We start from the raw sequence: 26,276 nt of genomic DNA on the forward strand, positions 1-26,276 counted from the left end.
TTTTCCATGTATACTTGTCAAATATTGTCTTTATTTCTTTTCCTTTACAAGTCTGCAAGGATATGGAATTGAAAATATTTGATTGCACCATCAGCTGAAAAAGTGCATTCATCTGTGACAATATCCAAAAATATGGAGCCTCCAAATAAAACATGACTCCATCAAACACCACAAACAAGAATTCACCCTACTGACACCTGTTTGTTATTCCAGACTACAAGATCTCCATAACAGCATATACCGTATATACAGCCCCTCTTCCTGCACTGAGGTTTCTGCACATAAGCATTATGATATGCTGACAACTGAACCAATTTGGTAAAGCACATGTTGAAAAGTTTCAACATCCACCTGAGAATCAGGAGAAACGATGAGGACAAACTCAGCTCATAGGTCACGGCCACTCAGCTCCACAGGAGACAGACTGCAGGAAACTGTGCATCAGCCAGCAGGAAGACCCTCTCAACAGTCCTCTCACCACCTCTGCTATCGGCGCATTACTGAGGACAGTTTTATCATGCTGTATTCAGAGTGATAACAAGTTTTATTCTGGGGGTCTAAAATACAAACCTATGTGCAAATTCTAGTCAGTTCAATGCAAGTACAATAATTTAATCAAAGCTTTTAAAATTTCTTACCTGGCATTGATTAAACCCTAAAACGCATCTCTGTTCATCACATTACATTTTTTTTTTCTAAAAAACCATCTATTCCTTAGAATCCCCCTTGTTAACATGCTGTCCATCTTCATCACTTGGGTCCAGACCAAAAGTCCATACTATCTAGACCCAGATCTACAACTGCAAAATTGTTGAGAACTTTTAAATCTTGAGGGAGCGCTTCTTTTGTAATTTGCGCAGCATTTGTGGCACTGGTTTAGTGAGCAGAAACTCACAGACCGATGGCATGTGATATTTCAGAATTGAAAGTCAAACTTGGCTTGCAAAATACTGATATGTAGCTACACCTTTCTACTTTCTAGAGTAATTGCCACCCAACCTCTCATAAGTGAGCATGACGTTTTTCTACTCAAAACAAGTAAAATCTCATTTCATTGCCCCACTGTCGATCACTTTGTTTATCACTAGAATAGTGCTGCAGGATTGTGGGCTCTACACTCGGGAACAGATTGTGAGAGAGTACATCCACTCACACACACAGACAGTGTGACAAAGCTAACTATTAGCATCACACGGCTAATGTTACCGAACAGTTATCAGGTTTAATGACAGAGCTGGGCTGTTTCAGTGATGGTGTGATTTTGCTGGGACCGCTAGGTGTCAGATGTTAGCTGCTGCTGCTGGGTTAGCCTGTGCTAATTTAGATGTTCCACTAACCAGGAGGAGAACAAACTCCAGAGTCTGGAGATGGTCCTTCAGTCCTACGTCTAACCTATGTAATGGCAGCAACAGAAAGTTTGAAGATTTTTCTTCTGTTAACTTTGAATTTTTGGATTATCCGGTTAACTGAAGCTGGTTGCCCAACAAATGCACTTGTTTTACGCTGGTAGCGTATTTACATCACTATTTTTATGTTAGAATTTTAGTTGCAAGTACTGAAATACTTATTAAAAATAATTTAATGTGAGTACTCAAATATGGAAGTTAGTTAAAATGCTCATCCATAGTTTTGTTAACAATATGGAAAGTCCCACAACTTGATGGGATGGGATCCTAACTTGAGGACGCGAAAATGTTCAGCCACCTTTGTGTGCTAATTTGCTTATGATATGTGCTGTAGCATATAAAAACCACCATATGGGTGCATTAAGAAGGTTGAAAACTTGATTTTCACTGAATGGGGTCTTTAATTTTGCCGTCATATTACTTCTTAGCTCTAAGAAGCTCTAATGAAACACGTAAGCTCCAGGCAAACATAAAGGACTCATTTATTATCACTACAGTCAACACCTTTATAATATCAACAAAGACAAAGTGTTTGAACCCCATAAGCTCTCTCCAAACAACAGACAAGTGTTCTTTATCCCCTGAGTAACTAGCTTAAGCCTCATTACTTTCAAATGCATGTTAAGGCACACAAAGCTTTTAACCTCCATCCCCTGGGCTGTAAATAGGGAAAGCTTGTTGTGTGCTCATCTGATAAACACATATTGGTGTCATCCGTGGTTGGCCTGGGGTTGCTTTGAGTCGCCCTCATTAGCACTGCGGCTTGTATAATGGCCGCTTTAACGCTGTCTGAGTGTACCGTCTGAGAGTGCCGTATGATTAAAGAAGAGGGTTAAAAGCTGCCCGACCGCCTTCGGCCGTACCCCTGGAAGCTGGCACGCTGTCAACATGTCCAGATGTGAGCGTGATATTGTGCACATGTACCTATGGGTTCTCATATGTACAGAAATGTATCCACTTACACGAAAAGACACCCCAAACATTGCATGATAACCTCAAAAAAAGCCAGCCTGCATTCACTGTACAACATCTCATTATGTTTAATGTCTCCTCAACAGTACTGGCTTGTTAAAGATGTCTTTAAACGCAGCCTACAGCGTTGTATTATACATGCTTACTGTCTTGTAAACTACACGCAGTCGTTACATAAGTTTCTGAGAAAAAGCAGCTGGCGGGCGCCCTGCTCTGTTTTGATTTATAGTGCGATGAGGAGGGGGAGAGGAGAGTGAAGACAGTCATCTAATTGGTACACTCTGACCTGAGCAGCAACAATTCAGACGTTTTCTGAAAGATCCAGGTCTGCCTCCGCAGCTGAGTTGCCGTGAGCAGGAAGTGTCTATACCTATGACTGTGAGTTTGCGTGACAAGACAGTGTTGTTGGTGGGAGTTCCTCTCCTCTGACACAAGTGTGTCGGCTGTACATCCTGTTGACTTGCGGCATGTTGAAACAGATGGGGCATAAGGGCCCCCTTCTTTTTTTTTAATTCACGAGGTTGCTGAGTCACTGAATTTGTGTTCCCCTAACATGGGATGTAAAGCTAATACTATAGGTATGTATTTTTATTGAGTACATATATATATATATTATTGAGAATAAAAGGCTGATGTAAACTACTGATGTAAATAACTTCCCTTTATTATGATGTCACACTGAAGTTGACCTTTGAGGTATAAAATGTCATCTCTTCATCATTACATCCTCTTCAACATTTGTGTAACATGGTGTAATAATTAGCTTTGAATTCTTGAGTTGCAAAAAACAAAGACTTTTGTAATTTGGAGGGTATATGGAAAATAGACCTGCATACTTTTCCAGTCATTTTTGACAATTCAGAGCGCTTCACACTATGAGTCACATTCATCCATTCACACATACATTCATACACTGGGGAGCAAGGCTACGGTTCAAGGTGCCACCTGCTACTCGCTACTCTTGTTTCAGACCAGTCACACACATTTCAACATGCTGACTGCAGGGGCCGGGGATCAAAACTCCAACCTTCCAATTAGAGGACAACCCCTTCTACCTTGGAGCTACTGCTCCCCCTTACATCACAGTGAACTTGACTTTTGACCTTCGACCACCAAATTCTAATCAGTTCATTCTTGAGTCCAAGTGAATGTTTGTGCCAGGGGAAAAATTGATTTGATGGGAAAAAAAATCCTTCAAGGTGTTCTGGAGATATCGCATCCACAAGAATAAGACAGAACCAGTCACAGTAGCATTGACCTTGGACCTATAACCACCAAAATCTAATTAGTCCTTTGATGAGTCCAAGTGGACATTTGTGCCAAATTTAAAGAAATTCCCTCAAGGCACTCCTGAGATATTGCGAAAATGGGACAGGCAACCCAAAAACATAATGCCTCCAGCCGTGGCTATCGCGAGCGTGGGGGTATAATGAGCATTCCGGTGATCATGTTTTGACATTTTGGGGTTTTAATCTGTTGCCTGTGGCCATGTTTTGCAGTTGTGGCCCATGTTGAGCTGCTTGTCGCAACCAATGTGGGGCTGGCGTCAGATCAACAGTGCTGAGAAACAAAACAACTGAACCAAACTTGCAGTTTACAAAAATTGGAACTTGTGTTTGCAGCAACAGCTGGTTAATACTGAGTGTATAAACCGAATTACTGCTGATGCCAACGATCTTTGCATTAACAGAGACTTTAAATCTCTGCTGTTCCTCTTTGCTGCTTATCTTCCTTCCTCTACTTTCTCTGTCAATCAGTGAGATGCTATACAAAAGCCTCAGAGGCAATGCAGTGTAAAGTGTGTGTGCGTCTGAGACAGATACACACACTTCAGAGAGCAAATGAGCGGACAGGGAACAAGGAACAGAAAAAAAGAAGAGGCTGTTTGTATAAGTTGTAGGGAAAGAGAAGCCAGCATCCATTACTGTGTGTGTGTGTGTGTGTGTGTGTGTGTGTGAGAGAGAGAGAGAGAGAGAGAGAGAGGGAAATAGAGACAGAGAGTGCAAATGAGTAGCTTTAATGTGAACAGAAAATAAAGGGTCAAAGTAAAGAGTGTTTACTCGTGTATATGTGTGTATGTAAGGGTGGTCCAGTGGGTGTGTTTACACTCACAGCTCTTTTCAGTGTTTTCAGTGTGTTTGATGACAGCTGCTGAAAGCTTAATGGCGCTCTGTCTTGCCTGGACCCTGGTTATTACAGGATTCTCTTACAGTCAAACGGCAACACACGCATACAACTTGATTTCTTTGGACCAGGTTAACGAATACAAAAGATCTTTTTGAGCTGGAGTTCGTAAAACTAAGCTTTTGAAGAGAGTAGAGACAACAATGCCAAAAATGATACACAACTGCAACTGACAATTATCTTGCAGTGTTTAGGGTTGAAATAAAGGCTAACTTTGTGGACCATTGGGGCGAATAGGGTCTGAAACTAAGCCATATTTCTGTAGAGCTCAGAAATTGTGACATACATCAAGAAGTGTCAGCCAAACCTTAGTTATTTCTGAGCTGTTATATCTGGCGTGATACAGCGCAGACTGAAATCGTATGAATTTAATAGTTTCTCCTGTTGCAAAAAGGTTGAGGAGGTGAGGATTTGACTGGCAGCTGCTGCTCTAAGTCCATTTGGAAAGTTTTGGATTGAGTGGGGAAAGTAAATGGTTGCCAAAAGTACTTGTGTTATACTCTTGTGCAAGGCATCTGTCCTAGTTTTTGTTTTATGTTATATGATGGAACCAAATTACTGTATTGCTACATAAGCATGGATAGTTCTTTATGAGTGTTAGTTACAGTGTTAATAGGCAGCTGACGACGACCTGTAAAACTCACTGTCACCTGTCCAGGTGACCAAACAGGAAGTGCTAATTTCACTCGCCGCAGATTAACCCTCTGAAACCTGAACAAATTGGTTTGATTTCTTTCAAAAAATGGGGAGATGGCCATGATGAGCAATTTAACAACACATGGCCCAAAGAATAGCAAAAAATTATGAAAAAGTTACATAAATATTATCTAACAATAAGCAAAGAAAATAAAAGTAAAGTAAATAAAGAAGAATAAAGAAAAAAGAAGAAGGAAGAAAATCACAGAAAATCTTTAAAAAACATATATTTTTCTGTTCAAATAATTTTAAATATATAATTACAATGATTATGTATATAGTTTTATGGACATTTTTCAATAGTTTTTTGATAATTTTCAAATCATTATCCCCCTTTTTTAAAAAGGATTTTTAGATCTTTTTTTTGTCACGTCTCACTAAATTCTTGCTATTTGTGGGCCATTTCTTGCCAAGTTGGTCATTGCCTTTTTTCCTCAAAAGATTTTGAAGGGAATCAAACCAAGTTGCACTTTTATAGTTATAAAAGTATAAACAACATCTCAACAGTGTCAAGTTTCATGGAAAAAGCACTATTTGATATATATATATATATATATATATATATATATATATATATATATCAAAATATATATATATATCAAAATCTGGTGTACTGACACATGCCCTGCCGCTCACGAGATGGTGCCGCAGGTATGGCATGGTTCACCAGAGAAGTCAAAAGTTCACTATACAAGATTACGTTTATTATTTCTTCAAATGACAGCTATGGCGTGCTCTCATCTACTTCCTGCATCCTCACTTGAACTCACAATAAGAGTTACGCTATTGTAAAAGAACTGCAATCATCCATCTGCAATACACCATAGGGGAGCATGCTATGGTAACAATGTCTGGAAGTGACAAGTTACATAGAGCCTATGCTGCCATATGGTCTGGCATGGCTACGGCTTCACCTACAGAATAATCGTTTGTATATTATTTACTCATCCCATGTTATGTTGAATTTGTGAAGACAACTTTGTTTTTCTCACATGCCTTAATGGTGTGCAAAGAATCCAAAAATGGAGAAAATTCGTGCTGAAGTACTTTAAAAAGTGATGTTTCAGTGAAATGCATCTTTAGGAGGGGCTGAGCATACAACTGGATAAATAAGATATGGATTATACTGCAAAAAGTATGTTAAAAGTTTTTTATATTGATTTTTTGATATGGTTTTGCTGTTTCAAACACAATCTCCTCCCTCAATTCTCATTTTTTGGATTCTTTGTTTGTGGGAGCATGCATCAAGTTTTCTTCACAAATTCAAGGTAACACGGGGTGAGTAATTGATATTATCACTTTGTGGGTTAAGTATTCCTTTAATGACCTCTTTAAGCATAACCCAAAATGCCACAGAATCTCTCAAACATGTGGAGGCCATTAATTAGTCAGAGTACCGTGAACTGGTTGTCTGAACTCTGTGGTGGGGCAGCAGTGGAGCAGTAGCAGTGGTGAAGCCATTTAGTCAAAGTGATCTAGCAGTGGGGGAACTCATGATTTACTATGGAGTAGCAGCTGGCGCTACAATGTCCCAACACTCACGTCCCAAACGCTACTGTGGATAACCATTGGCAAGAGTCACGATCGACACTTTTCCTTTACAAAGATCCGGCAGCCACTTACATGTAAAAGTCATTTGCCGTGCAGTTACTGGTTCCTTGGTGTGATTAAAGGGCTAAATTGACTTTGAAATCATACCCCAGAGTAACACAGACTTTATTTTTGTCTTGTAGCAGTGGAAGTAAATCAAATTGAGGAGGAAAGAGCGAGTTGCCGAGCTGCCAGAAACTTCTAATTCCTTCCTACTTCCCTTTATTGGCTCCCTGCCTCCAGACAAACAGTCGAAACAGAAATCGCCATGTGCAGATCTGTCGGTTTGGCTCTTGCTGAGTTTAGACTTTGATTACTCTGGGAGTTAAGAAGTCTTTTTTTTCAGGGAGGACATATCTGAGGGTGCAGTCAGCTGGCTCAGACCCAATCTCAAGTTGTGATTGGCAACAATCTACCGATTGCAATTAAATGAACATAAACAGATGTTAGTCAGTTTCCAGTCATCAATAGATAAGCACACACACTAATCTTTATCACATTTTACTGTAAGTTATGTTGCCTCAACACTTGTGGGCCTCATTCACATTCTTCCTTTGGATCAGAGAGAGGATGAAAGGAAGGAGGATTTGCTAAAACAAACTGTAGCTTGCCAGAGGTGATGGTGGCTATTGGGAGATCACAGCCACTTGTAACAGTATTTAATGTCCGTTGATCGTCCAACTAACAGCAGCAGTAATTCACTGATATCTTCACCTCACCATGACCCTCCTTAGTGGATGTTAGGACAAGTATTTCCTTACTTATTTAAAACATTGTGAAATTTTTAGATAGAAGTAAAAAAGCGTACCTACACTAGCAGAGTCCTAAACCTATAAAACTAGTCGCTATACTGGTTCAGTACAGTTAGGATGAAGCTTTGGCCTTTCTGTGGCTGCACTCAGACTACAGAGCTGAACATGTGGCTAAGTGCTGAGAGCCTGCAGCATGAAGCCCATTTCTCGTGCTCAAATCGCTCTGCTGAAAACCAAACGGGGGCTGAAAACGGCCGGCCAGCCGGCCAGCCAGTCACTACACTCCCCCTCACCCCTCGCTACCACCCCTCACAACCACATGCGCATTGTCCAATTAAGGTCTTCTACTCTCTGCTCTGTGCCCAGGCAGACTGCCACACACTGCCAAGCCCCAAACAGTCTGGTCAGGGGAGTTAATCTCGCTCTCTGGGCCTGACAGGCCACGGTGTGTGATGCTGCCCGCTCTGACACTTCATCATCAGTGGGTGGGCACTGGCGCGTGGGCACAGGGCTATAAAAGGCCTGGAGCAGTCAGATCCGTGGCCCCCTACCCCCTCCTTCCACTGAGTTTGGACCAACTGCCAGTCTGAGGGGAGTGTGTGGATGTGTTTGTGTGTGTGCGCCCTGGAGCGAGGTGCCTAGACTTTACACTTGCTACAGGACTGTGAGCAGTGTTGTAACATATTGCAGACTCCTGCCAGTGGACCGTAACACTGAGCCGTAACTTCACTTTAAATGAAATGTCGCTCTGCTGTAAAAATGGCAACGGCTAACTGGCTGGTGAGTTTGCTGCTGCATAATGTATCCGGCCGCTTTTAAACTTTTTACTGAGTTATCTGTGCAAAGCAATTCTGCATGGGGAGCAGTGAAACAGCACAAGTTAACTCGGCCGCACGCTTTGTCATGGACATGAACAATTCATTAACAAAATGATCCAAGATGCCTTCAGCTATATTCATCAAAGTTCATTTCTGGGTAATTGGATGGAGAGGTGGAAAGTAGCCGGTGTGAGAACAGTGCAGCGCATTGTGAAGAATACTTTTATTTGCAGTCTTGCAAAAGGTTAGATGTGAAGACAGTTACATGTCTGTCTGTTTAATATGAAGCTGTAGCCCGCCAGCTTAGCCTAGCAGAAAGACTGGAAAACAGCTTGTGTCCCAAAGCAACAAATCCACCTGCATCTGTAAACCTCACATATTAACATGGTATATCTTGTTTGTTTCATCCGTAAAACAACCCAATTAAGGCAGGTTATATCTCTTTGTCAGTGCTCTGCAAGTTGCTCACAGTGATTCTTTTGAGTTGCTTGAGGCACCGACCAGACAGAGCCTGTTTTGCAGGTTGCAAAATGCAAGGCACACCGCACTTGCCTTTTTTGTTATTGTTGAAGTCTGGACCAAAAAAATGGATCGGCAGAGGGCACATGATTGAGAATGAGAGGCTGTTCCCAGTACCAGTACTGGAGTACCACCAGGCCCCCAGACAAGCTGCTAGGCCTTGTTTCCAGTTTTTACCAGAGCCTATTTGCGGGGCTGCAATAAAAAGTCCCATGGGGCCCAAAACACATTTTTATTTTCATTGACCCCTGATGTAAAAGAGACATCTAAAAAACTGTTGACAGGACAGCTCAGACCTCAAACAAGGTCAACTATGACTCTTTCTATTGTGCTTTTTTGATCCACGAAGGTTTTAGATATGTAGAACTTTCATGAGCTGAGAAAAGTGACCCAAAAAAAATCTGACATCGTCACAATGTAAAGCCTTTAAGCCAAGGGGGAACTTGCAGGTTTGGCCAGCAAGAGAGACACTAGTACATCAGTTCATGTAATGAAACCTGGAAGCTTGAATTTTTTTAAAAACTTTTTAAATAGGACTTATCCAGGTATTTTCATAGATAAATGAGTACCACCAGCTGGTCCAGAAGCTTCTCTTGGGTGATGGTTGGTTCAAGTCTTATTTTAAGATAAGTGAGTTTGACAATCTACTGTCAATCGCCGGGCCTCATTGCAGTTGCTAAAGTGCTAGTTGAGGAGTCTGATTACATATGCAGTTTGCCTCAGGTAACATTGAAATTCAGCTAACTTTAGCTTAACACAAACCATGCATGCTACTTTTGTCATCACTGCCTCAGAAGGCTCTCATCTCAGTTCATCTGATTGGACAATGTAGAAAATGCCAATGATGTCAGGTACTTTTCCCCTCTGAGTTGAAGTTTTTAAATTGAGATGTTCAGAGTGCACCAGCGAAAACACAAAGCTTATGGTGCAGAAAATCACGAGGCACTCAGTAATGCAAAAGCTGCAAGAAAAACGCTTCGCTCTTATTGAGAACAACTACAAAAAGCCGCCCCGGGCTGCTAAAACACACTCTGTCTGATCCGGGCCTAACTCTACAAAGGTGCAAAATTAAATCATTGGAGTATTCCCTTAAAGCCCTGACTCAGCTGTGCAAATTAGCTATGATCTGGTATAAAGATATTTAGCACACCAGCATGAATGTGTGGACATCTGAGTTGCCTGATGTTTCCAATATACAGGGCTCAGGACAATCATTGTGACACTTTTGCTAGGTGCCACAAGGTGTTTATTTTTTAAATAAAAATTAATATTCTACAGAATTCCTCAAGTTTAGCTGCAGTACTCTAAAAACTAACAACAGAGTGATAAATAAATAAATAAATAAATAATATGCATGTTTTTATGTTTTAATGCTATGCCAATAAACTCCATGCTGGCAGCAGTGAAAACAGCACTGCAGCAGTTGGGCTGGAAAAAAAAGTGTTGCTCACTTGCAGAGTGATTGATGCCGCTGTGGGGCTGACCTGAGGGAAGAAATCACTCTTCCATTCTTTCAACAGACCCACATGCACATGCTATCTCAACATCAGTGGACTAGGGCCCAGTCAAAGTGCACTATTAGCAGATGACTTTGCAGCCATATAGAAAATGAGCCTGTCTGAAGACGATGATGATTGAGCGACCTGACGAGGAGTCAGGTTAGCCGTGCATGCCACTGCACATCCATTAACAACTCTACTCTCTTGAACCAAGAGTACATTACAAACTGATCGAGCTAAAACTAAATGGTTAGGTCAAAACCTTGCAGGCTGGGTCAAAAAGATGCAAGCCCTTCTTTGTGGCATCTGATAGAAGTTTTACACTCTGACCTGCAGAACAGAAGGAGCCACATTGTCAGGTGTGGTTTGACCACTTTACTCGCTCTAGGCTTGACAAACTCAACAAGACTAAAAGAAGCCTGCCTAAAGCCTGACAAACACACTCAGCATCACTCCGGGTTATCTCTTCTCGTTGCTGTAAATCTTTGAGATGCTGTCAGATACAGCATTGATCTCTATCTGCCTATTTGGTTTGCAGAGTTTCCTAAAACCCCTTGGAGAAACCAGAAACGAGCGCGATCAGCCAAGACCGGCCTGGAGCAGAAACGCAGGATGAAAGCCAGCCACAGGCTCGCTCCTCTGATTTCTCGGCTGCCGCTGTCTTTTTGTATTTATCAAGGGAAACCGTGGTGCACTGCAGGAAGGAGTTTTCCAGAAGTGACAGTGGTTACTGGTAAGTCACAGTCGGGTGCTACAGTTTCCTACAGTCACTGTAATTAGATCAACAGCAGAGATGACAAGTTGTCACGTGTGTGTGTATGTGTGTGTGTATGTGCACAGGGATTGTAGTATTATGATATATTCTATCTATAACCTGACTATAGGCTTAACTTTCACACGGCCTGAGGAAGTTATTGCTGACTGTTTTTCAGCTGTTTTCAACCAAAGCCTGGTGGTGACTTGTTCTTTTCATTATGCAGAGAAATGGTGGAACAGGTTTCTTTCTCTGGTTTATCTGCTAATGTCAAAGGGACAGTTTAGCTCAAAATTTTAAAAAATCACATTTTCCTCTTACTATATATCAATCTAGATGGTTTTGGTGTGAGTGTCCAAGTGTTGGAGATATCGGCTGTAGAAATGTCTGCTTTCATATACATGAAAATATTGGAAATATACAAAACAAAAATTTAAAACAACACTTTTGTTTTTATTCCCATTTTTCTCAGGCTTATGTTTAAAATTAAACGCTTTTTTTAATGCACTCAATAAAGATATTTTGCAAATGTCTTCATAATTTCTCATTGTGGTGGAAATTTATTAAAATCCTTAAAACATTTTGTCAAAATCTATAATACAGCATCATTACTACACAGGTGTCCATGAGAAGATAAACACTTCCTTCTGCGTGTTGGTGGGTGTAGTTTGGTCGAAAGATATGAAACTGCTCATAACATAGTCTGTGGATTATCTTGAGTGACCAGGTAGTTATTTCTTAAAGGAGACATTGTCGTTGCGTTTTATAAATCTACTATTTTTTGGTGCCAAAGGCCATCTAGTTCTATTTCAGTGTAGAGAAGACATACATCTCTACGGCCGATATACCCAAAGCTCACTGTCCCTTTAAGAAAAAGTAGTCCAGGCTGTGGGAAGGCGACTTTGTCAAGAGGACAAGAAGCAATGGAACTAACTGGTGGTCGAGCCCAGCGCCTGCTCTGCTGAGCTCCATTTTTCCACCCAAACAAATCACGTCACAGCACCTGTCAGAACAAATAGCACAGAGCTGAGAGAGAGCAGTGTGGCCTAATAAAGTACATACACTTTACACGTCTCCTCTGCAGACTTTATCAAGGAGACATGGGGAGAGTCAGTGGTGCATAAACAGTGTGGTTGCTCTGGTAAGGGAAAGAAAATAAGATGCAAATCAGGTACGGTTCAAGATGAGGTGACGCAAATAACCAAGCCTACTCAACTGCATGACAAAATGATGCATCCATCCATCAATCTTATGGGCCAACCACCGTATCAATCTTGTCAGGCTTCAAGTAATGTGTCTGTGTGTGTCTGATTGTGCGATTCCAATAAGTGTTGTTTTTTCGAGAAGCTACTGGCAGCTACGGGTGTGGTGTAACAAACCATGTGGTGCGTCACTTTACCAGTAACCTGGACTTTCAAGAACAAGGCAAAAGCTTTGGTTCTAAGTTCTGGCATATCCAAGGCTTCAGATATGCCATAAATAAAGCAGCAGCCAGAAAAATATCATTGACATGTGCTGTTTGGTAGGTAAGTACGGTTAAAGAACCCAAAAATGTAACTGATTTTTTTTTTCTTCAAATTAACATGGAACTATTCTCAAACACTATTATCATCTAATTAATGGCAGGGCTCCATCCACAGCAGGAGGTCAATAGATTGGATCAGAAAATGAGAAATGAATGAAAGCAAACTTTCAGACCCAGCACAGTGAACAGTAAAGTTTCACTTAATGCACCTGTCGCTCTGCTCCTCCGTCTGTGCCCAGAGTACACCGTGCGCTCCAAAAGTGCGGTGCAATGTTTAATCGACGGGTATTTATATCAAACAGCACGACTAATAAACGGTCCACCGAAAAAAAACAAAAACAAAAAAAAGTTGCCTCAGATGATGGTATTGTGGTTTGCAGCAACAAATAAATCAATGTGGGAAACCCTGCTGTGATTTACATTGTTAGTTAATTGAAAGTATTGTGTGTCTTATGTGAAAAGGTGCCTTTTTTATCACACACCAAGGGCAGTGACAAAGCGTCACTATTTGACAATCTGGGAGTGAGAATGGGTGGAGAAAAGACAGCCGCTTTGCCAATACAGACAGATTTTACACACAGTATTATATAAAATCCAGAGCCAGTTTAGAATTGTTTGACAATGAAAGTGAACTAGCAGAGCGTAAATCATCCAGCTTTCTTCTGCTTCAACTGAGTGGGAAAAATATTAAACTGAGCTTTTGATATGTGAAATAAATACTTAATGGAGCTGCTGCAATTGAGCCAGCCAGAATAAATGTAGGTAAGGAGAGTCTGAGTTGGTGATGAGCCGCTCTGCAGATTATTGAGCTTTCTGGAGTGGAATAAAGTGCTTCACATGGTAGTGTATGAAATTGAACATCCTCAGCGCTGAGTCACAGTTGGGCCTGAGTGACTGCTCAATGACTTGTAAATAAAGTGTGTTTGTGTGGACATTTGCACTCATTTCTGTCTATATTTGTGCAAGTGTAAGGACTTTTTTGGTCTTGTGTGAGGACAAGAACCAGTTCATAACCTTTGATGGCTTTGTAATGACTCTGTGCTTTGCCAGAGGGAAGAAAACTGGAGCTGAGTCCAAGCAGTGGTGGAGAAAGGGAGTCACATGCTCCCATAATTCATAAAGAAACATTTGTTGTATTACCCACTAAGAAACGTAGAGTAAACATTTATCAGCAGACCTTTGTCAGATTTAATATAATGTAATATTGTCAGCATAAAGAGCAGATTGGAGTTTACGTCTGCAAATATTTCTCAGAGGCAGAGCTGCTGTAGGAGCAGAAATAACCGCATTTGCTGGCTTTAGCCTCAGCAGGTAGAGCAAAGCAGTTGCTCTTATTAGATATAAGCAATTTAATAAGCTCCCTCTTTAGCAAGGTACGTGATTGGCTAAAAAAAAAAGCACAGAAAAAAAGGTAACATCCCACTATGGGAAGTTAGCAGAGGCCGTAGCATCCCGCCCACCCAGCTGTAGAGTGCTCCCACGACTACTGGACTGTGAAATTACCACAAACACCACCAGAAAAAAAAGGAAAACGCATATTTCACTGCCTCTATATTGAGGGCCAGGAATGTTAATTTCACAAACAAACTCCCCTCCAGATTCTGCAGCGCAGAGATTGGGGCATTAGCCTTTCTGCGGTTTCTGCACAGGGACCGAAAACAAATAAACTCGCTGCTCTTGAAAAATGAGTCAGAGAGGCCAATTAGAAAACACAGCTCGAGCCTGATGGAGATGCCAGAGGTGGAGAAGTGAGGTGGGAAGGTGTGAAGAAATATCTGGCCCAGTTGGGAGCTGTCAATCAGAATTAAGAAAAAAACAGAAGGCAATGAATAAATAAGCTATTATGCAGTTTGTCATTAAGCAGAGATTTGTGGAATAAACTGTGGACAACTGTGAGCTGAAAACTGACACAGTAGCTGTAATTAAATGCACATAAGGGTTTTTTTATTCCCTCTTTTGGGGGTTTTTAACCTTGCTGTTTTTCCTTCGTGCTCCAAGACATATTCTTTGCACGCCCACTTGAGCGTGAGGTCAGGCGGTGAGAGAGGCCAGGTTTGGCTGAGCTTTGGCTGTGGGGACGGTAGGAAACCATCTCTCTCCTCAAGGCTAATACCCACTGGAGCCACTGTGCACAGCCACTGTAAAATGGGCCTGATAGCTCTGATGGGAGTTGGTGGATGGGTGGGGGGGTTATGTGGATAAGAAAGGCGATGGCTATTGGCCTAAAGCGGCATGTGATAGGCTTCCGAATATTTGCAAAAATGGGTCTGGAGTGCACATACTCATTATGGTAATAGCCAGCTCTTAAAGGCTGACGTATGGACAAATGGCTGTGGTGAAACAGCGCCGGGACGGGTGAAGGTCACAGAGTTCGGCCGCAGGATCACTGGATCTTCTGCTTGTCCCGGTATGACCTCTTTATTCCACAGCAGTCATTTTGGTTTCCCCCTGATTCCTTCTGTTTCATTGCGTCCCAATTTTGCAAATCACCGAGTTTACGAGGATTACGTTTCCACTAATTTTGTTTACCTGAGCGGTTTGAGTCTGGCAGCATGTCTGCAGTCATGAATTAAATAAGCTCCCTTTCTTCATGTTTTCCATCTTTCTCATCATTGTAGTAAAACCAAAGAGGGGGATCTTTACAAAGATAATAGTTATGACGATGATGTGGATAAATCTGAGGCACAGCTGAGTGCCCTCATCTTCAAAATCACAGTAATGAATGCACATGTTGGTGACGTGTCTCAAGAGCACTGAACTACAATTCATCAGTCTCTCTGTTAATACAATGTTAGAAAATAGTTAAAAACCATAATCGTCAGTTCCCAGAGCCCAAAGTGATGTTTGCACATAACTTGTTTTGCCAGTGCAATGGTCTAAAACCCAAAAATATTCTAATGATAGAAGCAGAGAGAAGCAGCAAATTCTCACATAAAAAAACCTGGAACCAGAGAATTTTGGGCCTTTTTGATAGAATTCAAATGATCTCTGATCCTGTTGGCTATCGTCTGATGACGATAAAAGTCTCTGTTGGTGATGATGGCATATACATGATTACAGCGTAGCCAGCAGATATCAGGGCTTCTTCTGTGTGCCATTCATCTTGACTAATCTTTACAAAGAGATATCTCTGTATGAATGCAGATATGTTTTGGGAGAAGCTAATATAAAGCTGTTGGGTTCCAAGATTGCATTACGCCGTATGTGTTCCATCTCTCCACATGGACTGTGTACCTGCTGCTCACACATGATGGACGAAGAACATTTGGACCACAAGTAGTAACCAGAACACCCCCGGTACAAAAATCGTGTCCCGTCGCCTTCAGATTCTGCATACACTATGCAGAATCTGTTAAGAGAGATTATAATTCAGATCATTTAATTAAAAAAGCTACCACTAACAACTATTCTCCTCACTGAATAATGGTGATAATTTTCTAATTTAATTTAATTTAATAAAATTTAATATATTGATGTCTTGGTCAATAAACATCAGTTAAAAAAACATGGAATCAAATGTTTTTATTTCTCTGAGCACCAATCCAAAACCGCCAGTATATTCCATTCACTCTGATATAAGAGCCTGGAAAGCAGCACATTTTCTCATTTGACCCCCATTTAAGTTGATTTAGGGCTATGGAGAAAATCTAATATTTTGCATTTTATCATAAATATTTTCATTCATTCATTAACCATTACTGCTTATTGATTTTAATGAATCTCTTTTAGTTTGTATTTTAATTTTTTTCCGTTCTTGATCATGTTTAATTCTTTTGTTAGTACTATAATTTCTGTGTTTACTGCTAATATTCTTTGAATTGTATTTATTCTTATTCTCACTTCTGCTTTGCCTTGTTTTGTCAAAGTACTTTGTAAACTTTGTTTTTTAAGGTGCTATATAAATAAAGGTATTATTGTTATTATTAATGTTATTATTATTATTATCCACTTAAGGATCATGGGTGGGGCTGGAGCCTATCCCAGCTGACATTGGGTTAGAGGCTAGTTTATTTTCTGTAATTATTTCCAGCTATAGACGTAATAATCAATTATTAAAATAGTCAACGATTACTTTGCTGTCAGTTGATTATTAATAAATTGTGTCATCACTAGCTGAAATGTATCTTAAATTGGTCTTATAAAAAAATCAGCCTGTTTGAAGCTCAAGAAACAACATTGAAAGAAAAAAAAAGAAAAAAACTAATGCAAAGTTAAAGTAGTAGGTCAGCTAATGAAAGCTCCAATAGGTTTGACCATGATATCATATATTAAAGTAACTGAGATGAAGTCATTCATGTGGCATCGCTGTGACAACTGAGGGCAAAAGCAGAAATTCTCACACACAAGATGAAAATCTACACCATCTGGAACTCTCCCAGAAGTTACAAGTCAGGCACAAGCTCAGCACACTTGAAATAAATGTCAGCACTGCAGCGCTCTGAGCTGAAGTGCAGGCTGCATGGAAAGACACAAATCTCTCGGGCCCGTGTTAGCGGCTCTCAGTGGCCCGCCAAGGTGTGGAAGAAAACTGAAAGCTGCTGCTCGGGGGCACGACGCCAAGGGCCATCCGCTGGGACCCGCAGTGAAGTCCACACATCAAAGTCGTGCCGCTGTAAGCAGCTTTTTTAGTCACTGTCTGCATAGACTCCGCCTGTGCTCCCTGGACTGTGTGTTTTTTGTTCTCTGCTACTGCCTTTCTTACACTCCTCTACCCTCCCTCTCTTTTTGACCCAAAGAAGGAAAACAACTAGAGAGAGAGGAGGAGGAGGAGGAGAGAAGGTAAGAAAAAGATGCATCAGCAGAGCAGCAGCGGATCAATGTCAAGACAGGAAAAGAGAAAAAGGCAGCCCCAAAGGATTTACATCAGGGTCTGTGTCCATCTTTAGTCTTAATAAGCTGATGGCCTGTTAGGGTGTTCTCACGACAGCTTTCTTGGATTCTTTTGCAATGTCAATTATCAATTATGCTGAAAAGAAAACATAAGTTTTCCTGTCATGTTGGAAAAGCTTTTAAAGCAGCACTCAGACCATCACTGGACAACTCATTCAAACCAGACCGAGTGAATTCTTTCAAGGTTACCATGTTTAGTCACCAGCAAGTGGAACGGACAACTTAAGGAATCAATTGACATGAGTGAAAATGCTTCATAAAGTGTATCAAAAGATAAAGTTCACTGTAGGTTTAAGTAAGCGGGATATGAAACTGACACTGGAACTGATTGGCAGACCAGTATCAATAGCCGAAAGTAAGCTGAACTTGAATGCTTGCTTATTCTTTACATTAATGATTCTTTGATCAGACAGTTTCTGATATAAAATCATATGTAAAATCATTTTCCTGGGAATTTCAGACTGCATTTTCCAAATCAGAGCCCAAGTTTTCAAATGAGATTTGACAAATTTTCCTCAAAGGATGAATCTCACGTCTCCACTGTAAACAGAGAATCCAAAAACAAAGAAAATTCTTGATGTATTGTGTTGTATGAACAGCAGCCAAACTGTATTAAAACATCTGTTAAACAAACGATCACACAGCTCGTGCAGTATAATGCAAATCTTGTTAATCCAGTCTAATGCTCAGTGCTTCATACATGTGCATTTTCACTAAAACATTACTATTTAAAACACTTCAGCAAACGAGCAGAGCACCTGGGCGAGCGCATGCATGTGAACTTTGCCGCCTGCATTCCATTGAGCAGCTGAACACACGCACTCGCCCAGACACGCTACTCAACTGTGCATGAGACTGTTTATGTGGAAGAGTTTTAAATAGTAACGTGTTACTGAAAATGCATGTGTCTGGGAAGTACTGAGCATATGTATAACTGAATGAATTAGACTTAAACTGCATGAGTTGTGGAAAGGTTTGTAGACGGATGTTTTAATGTTGTTTTACTGCTGTCAAACTTTTACTTCAATTCAACAAGATTTTTTTCTGTATTTGGATTCTTCATTCAACGTGGGGGCATGCAAGGAACACAAAATTTTCCTCATGAATTCAACATATCACAGGGTGAGTAAGTGATATATAATTGGTCATTTTGTGGGTGAAGTGCTCCTTTAACCCTTAGATCATATTAACCTAAAGCGACCCCCTCCATACTGACAGTGTACCACATTTTACACAGGCCTAACACATCTTCAAACTCTAGTTTTCACTCTTTTCAACTCTCTCTAGCATAATTTGAATATGGAGGAGAATTGAATGCCATTTAAATAACTTTAAATGTTCCCTGGAGCACCACAACAAAACAGTGCAGACGCTGCACAAACAGGACCAATAACTACAAGAATGAATTAGCAAAAAACGACCACAGAGGAGAAAGAGGGGTTTAAAATATAAACTTGTTTCCATTTATCACTCCTTATGTTCATTATACATAAATAAACTATCTATTGGAATCCAATGTCTGAAATCCTTAAAGATTTTTCTGTCAGTAGGTGTTAAACTCCTGATATGACTAAAACTATGAGACTTAAAATACAAAACAATATTTCACCATAAGCAGAACTGTAATGCAAATGCCAAGCTGTAAGCTGAAAGACCTGAATTGAGGCATAAAGTAAAAAACTAAATTTAAAAACAAGAAAATCTGGCAGATTAAAGAAAACTGTACTTGATGTTTCCCATGCTGTCCCAGAAGGGGGCATGTGTTACTGACAGACTCAGCTTTGGTGATGAGGAGGGAGTAAATGGATTAGTCTCAACTGGACGCTTTTGGATCAGCATGGAATTGAAAGCTAGTCCCAGAGAAAGAAAAAAAAGACATCATATACGTCATTTATCCTACAGCATGTCCAGCGGTGATTAAAGCCTATATTTTGGTTCACTGCTTATGCAACTTATTCCTAATCTAGTTGTGGGACTGTGAGTATGTCTGCATAGATCAACGGTAATGAGCCAAAAACAAATTAGGGAGTAATTTTGACGCCTTGCTGCATTCTCCTCCTTCCTCCTTCATTTAAATTTTTATCACATACAAACAAAAATATGTTTGGTTTTTTTCTCGCTCTCTAAGCAAAGTAATTACCATTGACGGGTGGGGTGACCTTTCTGCAACGGAGCAGAGACAGGCTGCATTTCACTGTCTCTGTCTGTCAGGCAGCTGATGTGTTTTCTCTTATCTCATTGTGGACGGTTAAAGGACAACGTGGCCACATTTTAAATGCATAAATCACTCAGCCATAAAACTCATTACTGCATGCATGAGGAGAGTGCGCGTGAGTGTGTGTGTGTGTGTGTGTGTGTGTGTGTGTGCGTGTGTGTGTGTGTGATAATATTGTAAGTGTGTGGTTTGGCCCCTGACTCTAGATTCTTTTCAAAGATTGGAATATGTCCTTTGACAGGAAAATTATCAAGCTGGTCACCAGAGTTAAATGATGGAAATAATTTAGAAATTCAAATCTACATTGCATCAATGGGGAATTGACTCTGTCATTACCAAAGAGCAATAAACATGTGTGATGAGCTTTGACTTCCAGCTTCAAGTCAGAGTCCTCTCATGCATGCATATAGGAGAGGGAATAAACTACAATTACAGCCTAGTGGTATGCCTCCAGTACCAGTCCAGCTGCAGTTACAGTGAATGATATCACATAGCAGTTGACCTTTGACATTTTGGATATATAATATAATCACTTTATCATTTTATACTATTAGACATTTGTGGGAAATTTTGTCAAAATTTCACTATTAATTTTTGAGTTATGGGGAAAAACATGTTTTTTTTTAGGTCACAGTGACCTCTGTCCTTTGACTTTCGACCACCATATTCTAATAAATTGAGTCAAAGGGGATATAAGTGCCAAATTTGAATAAATACCCAGACTGTGCACAAAGTCACCTTGACCTTGACCTTTGACCACCAAAATTGAATCAGTTTATTGTCCAGACAAAGTGGACGTTTGTGCCAAATTTAGAGAAATTCCCTCCAGGTGTTCTTGAGATATCATGTTCACATGAATGAAACAGACAAGGTCACTGTGACCTTGACCTTTCACCTATGACCAGTCAATTCTAATCAGATAATCGTTGCGTCCAAGTGGAAGTTTCTGCCAAATTTCAAGAAATTCCCTCAAGGTGTTCTTGAGATTCGTGTGCAAGAGCATGGGATATATGTACACACGCAAGGTCATACAGACTTATGTACGGACATAAGGACAACAAACAACCTGAAGACAAAATGCCTCTGGTCACAGCTTTCCCCTGCATGGAGGAATAAAAGAAGACAATTCCTCTTAAAATAGAAGTATACATTTCTTTATAGTTCCTATTTTAGCAATCATCCATCCTCCAAAAGTTATAGCCCAATATCTAGGGTCAAAGGTCATTAGCAGGGGTTAAGGTCAGACATTGACAAAAATATATACTTAATGCTTTTAAATGCTAGACAGTTCGCTTTTGCTCCTCAGCAAATCTGTCAGAGCAGGAGACAAAGCTTTAAGTGATTTTACTTGTTCTCTGGCTCTGCCCAGGACGCTCTGCTCTGAGTATCTTATAATGAGCAGTTGGCCAACTTGTATATGATTCTGATTATGGTGCTTGGACGCCGCTCTGTGTTTTGCTGTTTATCCCCGCCAAACCTGTGTGTGCCAGCTCAAATAATGTCCACCCTGCTTGAATAACACAGCATGAGAAAGTCCGACATTTCAGCCCGCCAATGACTGATGTGTCTCCTGCCGCTCTTTTTTTCCCCCCTCGGAGTTCTTAAATGTACATTTTTACATTTTGAGTGTTCAGCTGACAGGCGTCCTCAGAGCGCCTTGGAATAATTAGAAAGTGCCAAATTAAAGGAGGATTATGGTTTATTACAGTCTTATTTTTCAAGTTTTGTCAACTATATACATCAGTTGAGTCAGCCGACTCAAGATTACTAACTAGATTATATATGAATGTGGAGTACTTACAGCGTCAAAAATTAGCCCTTTCTAAGTTCCGCCCCTTTCGCTCTGTGCTCCTATAACAGTTGAGTAAGCTTAGAACATGGCAGAACCTCGGGTGACTGTATTTAGATATGCTATGTACTGGGCTCATCTGTGTTGAAAAGAAAACTACATTTAGAAGATGGATTGAAGATGTGGCTGGGGACTGTCACAATCTACACTGACAGATTACAATTTATATATTCATACACAATGTAATGTATACATATCCAATGCAACGGGTTTTAAAGAGGAGTTAGAGCCTACAGGTGGATGCTGGGGTGGAGGTGAGGTTTTTTTAATTACTATATGCACAACAGCTGCAAGTGACATCACAGCTCTCAGGTGAGTAGTGTAACAACAAGCATGGCATAAAAGAGTGATGATTAAGGTATAGCACTGTAATCAAGAGCATGCATTGGATATACAGTATGTTGCAGTGAGAAGAGTATGCAGCTTGTAGGCTTCTCTTCATTCACAATATGCAGTTGTGGAAGAAGTACTCAAAGTTTTTCAAACATTTCAACAGTTCAAACATTGTACTTTTTGGCTCTTTACGTTTATCTGACAGCTTTAGTCACAAGTTACTTAGCAAATTAATCTTTTTGTATAAAAAATTGGAGCTAAAAAAAATAACATTTTGATACAAAAAATGTTTTTTACTTTTAATACTTTAAATACATTTTGATTATACTTAATTACTTTTACTCAAGCAACATTTTAATGCACTGCTTTGAGTAAAGGAGCTGCATACTTCTTCCATTTCTGACAATTTTACAGTTCACATTTTTAATTCAAAAATGACTGGCTTACCTGAGGGTTTGTTTAAATGCTGTATGACTTTCTGACTGCTCATGTTTGTCATGTAATGGCAACAGGGTAAGGTCATAAGATGGTTAAGGTTATTTGAGATGAATTTATCAAGAAGGCATTGTTACAAACTTGGGATGAGGAAATATAACATTTAACAATAAATAAAACTTAAAATGTCAAATCACAGAAAAGTGGATTTTTTATTTAAAACTCTATTAAAGATTTGAATAGTCCAATTTAATATGTGGTTAATCTAATTATGATGGGGATTTTAAATAATAATTAATATATGGATGATAACTCTGATCTACAAAGTTCTGGCATTACAATCAACTAACAGACGATGGTCAAAGCTAGTAAAACTAGAGCTAGTAAGCCAGGTAGAAGGCTATTTCTTTTTTTTTTTTTACTTCAGTCCTTGAAGACCAAAGTGGAAAAAAAGAGAGTTAACAGAAAGGTAGAAGGTTCTTCAAGGCAAGGAGCAAACTAAGGCCAACACAGGGGGAGAATATGGAGGGGAGAGATATGATTCAGCACTGAGAGAAGGATGTGAGGAACAGCAGAAAGTTTTCAGCCGTTCTCTCTCTCTGTCTCTCTCACACACACAAACACACACACACACACACACACACACACACACACACACACACACACACACACACACACACACACACACACACACACACACACACACTGATGCTGGACTACCAATCAAGAAGGGACGGGAGATATCGCACACATACGGCTCTCTCGCAGGCTTCCAGCATCGTATTAACACGAGTGAGGCGATCTTTTTTTCTCTGCAATCCCAAAAATAACACATTGCATAACACGTTCTCGCCATACTGCTCCATAATATTTTGCTCTCAGTCTCCCTCGCTCTCTCTCTTTGTACATTTCTCTCACATGTGGAGACTGGAGGTGGGATGTGCTGTGTGCTGGCTTTTGATGAAATACGGAAGAGGTACTTTTTTAATGTTCAGCCAAGCTGGAGAGGACGGGTTATTGAGGGCAGAGTGCTGGCTAGATTGGCTGTGGTGAAGTGGATGAGACATAGATAGAAAGAAAGAGCAGTGGATGTCTACTACAAATAGTAAACTTTATGCCTCTTGCAGCAAAAAGACAATACTGAGTGTTATCTGAGCTGCAGGCAGCAGACATGAACTAAATAGCTACAACAACCTGGCAGTCAGGACTTGTAGACAAACCTGGCAATCTTGATAAGACCGACTGCATCAGCCCTGCCAACGAGAGGTGGAGACTGAGCAACACTTCCTGCTTCACTGCAGCCAGGAGAAACCAAGTCCTTTAGCAAAACAGAACTCAGATGTCACACATAGTTTCATACCAAACTAAATTAAACATTTCCTTGGGAATAAGTCTGATATAGCAGCAAAATATGACAGCTCATGAGACTCAACTAACCTTAAAAATGGGACTGCTCTTTTCTTTTGTCCTTTTTTCAATACTATGAAATAGTAAATGTTCAATGTTAAATCTTGTATTCATTTATTTTACACAATTTATTTATTTTTGTCCTTAGCCCCTCCCAAGGGAGGACCATGGCCATATGATGCACTTCATTCAGTAACCAAGTGTTTCCTATACATTGATCTATTTAAGCCTTTAAAACATAATCAAAATGGCTGGATTCCTTTCAAAACATGGGAAGAAGGTGATAAGCATCTTAACAATAAATGACCCAAAAATGAACACACAAAAAAATAATCGTTAAAACTTATAAAAATTAACTAAAAATGAGCAAGAAACAAAAAATTTAAAAAAACAACAAGGAAATGATCCCCCCCCCAAAAAAAAGTGCAAAAGAATTATAATAATTCTGTAACATAATTTAATATATATATATATATATATATATATATATATATATATATATATATATATATATATATATATATATATATATATATATATATATATATATATGATACTTATAAATACAGCTTTTGAGATATTTCCCCTGGCATTTTTTAAAAAAAGAAAAATAACAAATCTACTAATTTCTTGCAATTTGCAGAATATTTCTTGCAAAGTTGCTCATTGCCCTTTCCCCCATGTTTTCAAAAGAAATTAGACCAGTATGTTTCAAATATTTAAATTCTTCTGAAAACTTCTGCTTAAATGCAACACAAAAAAAAAGTCAGTCCAAGTTTCAAGGGTTAATCTGATTTCATTGTGCACCTGTAAGCAGCTAATTTTCTCCACCCCAACTTGCCACGCACAGTCCCTCTCTATCAGACTCCAAATGAGACAAGAATTAGCTAACAACCCCCTGATCCCTTCGCCTCGCTGTCAGCCACCGTGGACCACCCTGGAAGAGAGCAAGGTGCAACTCAGGAGACCTTCAGCTGGTGGCTGTAGCGAATTAAGCCAGCACAACCCCCCAGCACTGGAAGTCACAGTGAGATAGTGGCTAGCTGTAGTGTTGAGTCCAACCTGTGGAAAGGCAGCAACAGAAAGTTTGTCCGTCTAAGAGTGGAGACGGGGCTGTTTGGTCCCCATAACTGGGGTTCTGCTGGCCAGATATGGATTGCTGCGGCCGCTGATGGGAGGTCAGTGCGTGGAGCTGCCTGTTCCCCTTTAGCTCACATTAGCTACATGAATGTCAAGTTGAAGCAGCAGCCACGAGCCTTTGGCTCTGGTTAGCAAAAGGCTACGCTTTTAGCAAAATTTTCATACCATATCTGAAACGCTTTACATGTGTTGACAAAAGTTTTATTCTGTTAATTGTCAGACTCTTTGAGACTTTTGAAAAGGGTTGCTTTGCAGTGTAGGGAGTTGTCGCAATGCTGGAAGAGCAACTTTCTATGCTGGATTCTTCGCCACTGAATCAGACTCTCAGTGAAGGAACGCGCTCACGTGCATCTGCATTTCTGCATTTGTATAACAGCCAACAGGAACATCCTCTCTTGGAAATCACCTGTGACCAGCTAAAGTCTCCTGTCACAAGATAGAGTTTCTAAAGCCTGACAAATAGAGCCAAGAGGAGGTGCAGAAGTCTAGTTTCCTCTCAGTCCTCTTAAATTACAATAGGCTTAAAGTTTATCATGGGATTTCAGCCAATAAGGCCAAAATTAAACTGCCTACCTGAGCTTTTGTAGATTTTTTTCCACCTAAGAGACAATGAATGCAACAAGTTGCTACAAAACACTGACATATCATCTTTTAATATTGCAGAGCTATTCTGATTCTGACTATTCTGATTGTAGCAAACACTCTGTGGGTCATTTACTGCAAGTGATCCCTTTCATATGCAGTCAAGTTGTATATAGTACATACATTTATACAGAATATATTGTAAAGCATTTTTTGTTTTTTTTCTTATATTCTCAAGGAAAACTCTTGCGTTTAAACCTTTGCAGCTTTGGCAGTGCTGTACTCAGTGATGATCAAGCGTATACTGCAGCCTAAGAAATGCTTCTGTGGTGTCTTCAGGGCCAAAGTGAAAAGAGAGTGTGAGATTGTGTCAGTGAGTGTGTATTCATGTGAGCTCACATTAATGTAGGAGAGAGAGTTGAGACAGAGAGATGGAGGGAGAAAAGAAAAAACGAGGAGAATATAAAAGAGGAAAGTGATGATGGAAGTAACGAGAGAGAAAGAGAGAGGTTAATGGGCAAGTCAATGGGGCTTTACAGTGCCGGTACAGTCTCTTCAGAGACAGAAAGTGTGAGAGAGAGGGGGTGAGAGGGAGGGAGGGAGAGAGAGAGAGAGAGAGAGAGTCAGTGGGGATTTATCTGCGTAACACTTGAGGCAGAGTGAGAGAAGCTGAGAGTGAGATTGAGATAGAGACTCAGACAGTCAATGAG

General features: G+C 40.2%; 1 long non-coding RNA gene across 1 annotated transcript in view; it reads left to right on the forward strand.

Moving 5' to 3' along the window:
• The first annotated feature begins 8,196 nt into the window (after positions 1-8,196).
• Positions 8,197-26,276, forward strand: part of LOC148185916 (uncharacterized) — a 30,522-nt gene continuing 12,442 nt past the window's right edge. The window contains exons 1-2 of the long non-coding RNA XR_015775516.1: positions 8,197-8,380; positions 10,975-11,169. This is a non-coding gene — a long non-coding RNA (uncharacterized LOC148185916). The remainder of the gene's footprint in view (positions 8,381-10,974; positions 11,170-26,276) is intronic.

This window comes from Plectropomus leopardus, chromosome 22, assembly GCF_026936395.1.
Source record: "Plectropomus leopardus strain MGB_pleo_1.0 chromosome 22, ASM2693639v1, whole genome shotgun sequence".
NCBI classification, from domain to species: Eukaryota; Metazoa; Chordata; class Actinopteri; order Perciformes; family Serranidae; genus Plectropomus; species Plectropomus leopardus.